The sequence below is a fragment of the Adiantum capillus-veneris genome, chromosome 11, assembly GCF_014529385.1.
Source record: "Adiantum capillus-veneris isolate H3 chromosome 11, ASM1452938v2, whole genome shotgun sequence".
Lineage (NCBI taxonomy): Eukaryota > Viridiplantae > Streptophyta > Polypodiopsida > Polypodiales > Pteridaceae > Adiantum > Adiantum capillus-veneris.
The window spans coordinates 133,490,833-133,495,985 of record NC_140941.1 but is presented as its reverse complement, the minus strand read 5'-3'; positions in this window follow the sequence as shown (position 1 = coordinate 133,495,985).

Genomic DNA, 5,153 nt, shown 5'->3' with positions numbered 1-5,153 from the left:
TCAATTGCTTTGCTCCTGAGTCCATGTCGCTTATCAAAGTAGTCCTTGTTTTTCAACCTTGCATTTTTGAGTTGTTCTTTTACAGCTTCAATGTCTCCAGGTCTTCTCTCTAGGTGCCTTATACGTTGTGCAAGGAGATCTTCCCTGCTAAGCCCCTCTTGCCAAGGTAGTACATTCCATGTGGGAATTGTATCTTCAATCGGAATCACTGGCTTTTGACCATACATTAGCTCCGTAGGCATGTAGCCAGTTACTAATCTATGTGTTGTACGATCAGCCCATAAAGCATATGGTAACAATTTTGGCCACTCACCAACTCTTCCTTCGCAAGCCTTGGCCAAAGCTTTAATAATAGGAGGATGCCCTCTTTCACTCTTTCCATTGCCTTCAGGGTTGTAAGCTGTAGTAAGAGAAAGCTTGATTCCTAATCTAGAAAAGAACTCCCTTGCTTCTTCGGCATCCAGCTCACCTCTATCTGCAGTGATCTTTTCCACACAACCATAACGGAAAATCACCTCATCAAGAAGGAATTTGCACACAGCTTCTGTGGTTTTATCTCTTAATGCTCTTCCTTCAACCTGATTAGTTAGGTCCTCTCGTGCAAGAACCAAGTATCTCATTTGCCAGAGTCCTAAAGGCATTGTGACTAGATCCACAACCCATTTATAGTGCATGGCTAGTGGATATGTAGGGTGCAATCCATCACGATGTCGAACATTTGAATACATTTGACAAGTTACACATGACTCTACAAACTGAGATACATCTTTATACATACCCTTCCACGAGTATTTTTCTTTCAACTTGGAGAAGGTTGCCCATACACCCCTATGTCCAGCCCATAGACTCTCATGAAACTCTTGCATGAGCTTTACTTGAGTCTCTTTTTTACATATAACCCGTTGTGGTGTAGCACCCTTTTGTTTAGGATGCTTCCACAAGTAACCATCCCTTAAAAAGTACCCATATGCTTTCCTGCATATCCTCTTGAATTCTTGTTCAGACCAATCATCCTATTTTGTTAGAGTACTCAAGTAGCTTCCAATAGAAAGCCAATCACCTTCATAAAGATCTTTCAAGAACAATTCAAGTGAATTAGTCATGCAGAAATTGTTACCTTTGACATGAGAGATAGAATAGAACTTTGTGCCTACATCATCTCCCTCATCAATCATTTGTGACTCATCTTCATACCTTGCCCTTGATAACATATCTGCCACTGTATTGTCTTTACCTGCAATGTGCTTAAACTCGGGATTTAAGGACTTAATGTAGGGAATCCACCGCAACATAGCAATGTCTAGCGTTGAGCAGCTTGTAATCATCCCAAGAAGTGGTAGACAATCTATTTCTACAACTACACATGCACCAATTAGGTACTCTTTTCCACTTTTCAAGGCTGTAACCATACCCCATAACTCTCTCTTTATCTATGGATAGTTTCTTTGGCGAGCACTTAGTACCTTTGCTCCAGATCTTACCACATACCTGTGTCCTTCTTTGTCATCTTGCCCTATTGCCCATCCAATCCCTGTAGGACTGGTGTCTACTGTCACAATTACTGGCCTTTGACACTCATAGTCTACCTTTCTCAAAGTCGTTGCTGACTGGAGCAACTCCTTTAGCTTTTTCATGGATTTTACATGTGCTTCTGTCCATTTAAACTTTTGATTCTTTCTAAGCAGCTAATAAAGAGGATCAACTACATGTGCATAATGTGGAATCCAAATAACATAGAAGACACATGCTCCCAGAAACCTTCTGACCTCAGTGATGCTAGTGCACGTTTCTTTCATTCTTTGGATGGCATCTACCTTTGTTGGACAAGGTTTCCTACCATATGGCCCGCACATGTGTCCCACAATGAGCACTTCATTGACACCAAACATAGACTTTTTCCCTGACAATGTAAGATTCACTTCTTCCAACCTAGACAAAATTTTATCACAATCATTTATGTGATTTACCACAAACCTGCGACATCCCTTGAGATCCAAAGCTTCATCTTTGTCACTTTCTTCACATCCTTTGATAGGCAAATCATCAATGAAAGGCATTGTGGATTTGAGGAATAAAGTCACGCAAGACCTTATTCATCCCATTCATCATATGTGCAACCAAGTTGGTTGCTCCCTGTGGCAAGGTACACATCCTTACCAAACCCAAAGGTGTCCTCGTGGTTGTCAAGTCTCTGCTTTCGATTGCAAGCTGAAATTGATCATACCCTGAGTAGAGATCCCCCATTGAGTAGATTTCCCTCCCTGCAAACGCCTCTGCAAACTCATCCACAATTGGACCTGTACCTACATTTCTAATTGTCACCTTGTTCACTGGTTTCATATCTTCGATGAAGCGTAGAGAACCATTCTTCTTTGGAACTGTGAACCACCTGTTTGAGTATGGAGCACAAGAAGGCTCCAAGATTCCCATTTTGATTTTCTCATTCAGTAGCTCTACTAACTTTGGCAAATGAGCCTTTGGAACCGGAATAGGCCGCAGATTCCAAGGCACATGAGGTATTGTGAAAATTACCATAGGAGATACAATAGAAGGATCAACACATCCTATCCCATGTGGCTCAAATGCAAAAGCCTTACCATGCTTTGAAAGCATTTCTTTGAAGCACTTTGTCTCCTCCTGTCTTAGAAACACCTCGCGACCAATCTGCAACTCTTGGGAAGACTCATTTGTGAAGGTATGCCCAATATTTTTAGGATTCCTCAAACTTGGTTGTAAAGAAGCCTGCTCAATCTTTTCCCTGTTGTTGGGTGGTAAGGGTGAAGCTACTGGTTTCACCTTCTTTGCTACACTCTTGTATTTAGTTTCAACATGGAATTCTGGGCCAACTGTTTGGCTTTCTTTAAAGGCTTCTATTACTTGATACATTTCCATAGAGCAAACTTCCACAACTTCATTTTCAAGATGCAAACTAGACCCCATTATAGCATCAAGCTCATCCATAGTATCTACAAAAGAAACTTGTTCACACAAACCCAAAACATTTTCAGTAGGCTCTAGCAACCCACTCTTTTTCATGCCTATTTGTACATTATGCACATATTGCCTCTCACATCTCTTCAAATCTTCAAGTTTTGTAAAACATACTGATTCATTCCTTGTTACCAAGGAGCTCGTTGAGAAAGTTTCACCTATTTTTGGATCAAGCGAGATCCTTTTTCTTTCTGTACCACTGCAATCCCGCTTTACAATGGTACTTGGCCAAAACCCATCATTTCTCTATGATCATGAAACTCTTTGCTCACCTTTGGTAGAGGATGTTCTCTGAGGTTGTCATGATTTCTTTCATGGTTTACACAAACTGTGAAAAATTGGACAACTCGTTTACCATCTTTGCTACGTATCCTAGCATATGTTGAACCATCATCCATTACCTTTGTTTCCATTCGAACTCCCACAATGTAGGGCTGTCCAAGGATGAGATGATATGAAGATGTAACCTGTACAAAGAAGTTTTGGTCAATCTTTACATCACCTATTGTCACCTTCACACCTGGACATGCTGCATACAATTCACCGGATGAATTGTTTGCCACTCTTACCATCCAGCCATGATCTGTGTCCATCGGCCATTTGCACTTGTTGTAGAGACTCTTTGACATTATGTTTATTTTTGAACCATGGTCAATCAAGGCAACAAAGGGCTCTTCAAGATCACCTACCTTGACCAAAGTTTCTGTAGTAGCCCTTGCCCAGTGACTTCGTGAATAGTAGCTCCTAGGAATAGCTTCAACTTCTTCATCATCATTTGAGGGGGGGGGGGGGGGGGGGGGGGGGGACCACTTTGACCTCTTTTCCCTCACTTTTTGGCCCGGATTTAAAAATACACAAAAAAATTCAAATTTTCAAAAAAAAATTCAAATTTTCAAAAAAAATTTCAAATTTTCAAAAAAAAATTCAAATTTTAAATATTCCCTCCTTAAAAGATCCCCAAACATATTTCATGGTCAAAAAAGAATTTTTGACCTCTAAAAGTCAAAAAATTATTCTAAAAAATCCAAAAAAATGATTTTGAAAAAAAAACATTTTCCACCCTCCAAAGTCTTTACAAACCTATTCTAAAGCTAAAAAGTGATTTTCTCTCTCTACAAACCCTTTTCCAAGCTCTCCATTGCTACAACAACCACATGCAACCCCTATAGTCCAGCATTATCTCTGTGCTAGCTCTCTCCCACCTCCATTGTAGCACCAAGCAAGCTCCTCCCCCATCTCTTTCCCTTGACCACCACATAGTTTCACAACAAGCTAAATCCTCTCCCTTCTCTCACTTCCATTACAACATGAAACAAGATTCTCCTTCTTCTACTTTCATTCACTCAAACTACATGGAACCTCTACTCCTGAAGGTGGCAAAAGTATGAGCTCACTTGACTTACATACCACAACAGCAAGAGGTGCGAATAGTGCGTGGACATTGCAAGGGTTCATCTCCAACATAAAGATAGAATGGTAAGAAAACTACCCTTATAGCTTACATTCATAGCTTAACATCATCTCCATCTTTAAGTTTATCATGCTGGAGAGAATTAACCTCTTTATGGCTTTCAATGTTTAGGCTTCACACCTCATAACACTCGGTGGTGCTATTTTGTTGATGGCTGTGGTGCACCATCTATAGTTGTGTAGCATGTGATTGAGTCTCACAATGCAAGTAAGTTGTGTTATGTATGGGGAGTCATCAAAGATTTTCCTTCTAATTTATTCTTTGTATAGTTGTCATTAGCTTATTAGAATGATATCATTTTGTACTTTATAACTTTGTGCCCACATAATGTGTTGTTTACTTACAGTGTCAACTTGTTTTGAGAGGACATGAGTAAGAAACCATATGCAGAGATGAAAATCACTCTATTTTTGGTTCGTGAGGAACCTTTCACTACTATGTTAAAATATTTTGATAAGAATAGTAGGATTTTTGTAGAATCTTGAACCAATAGGTACTCCATTAGGAGAAATATGGGCCTTGCATGAGCCTTGTAAGGAATCCTAATTTTTAGGGATTAAGGCTAATGATGTGTAGGGTTAAGGGGACAATGACATTCAAGAAGCTAGTTTTGAGTAGGCTTTTCTAGCCTTTTTTTTAGACATATGTAGGATGTGGACCTAGGAGGTCACCTTCTCTCTCTAGCTTTTTG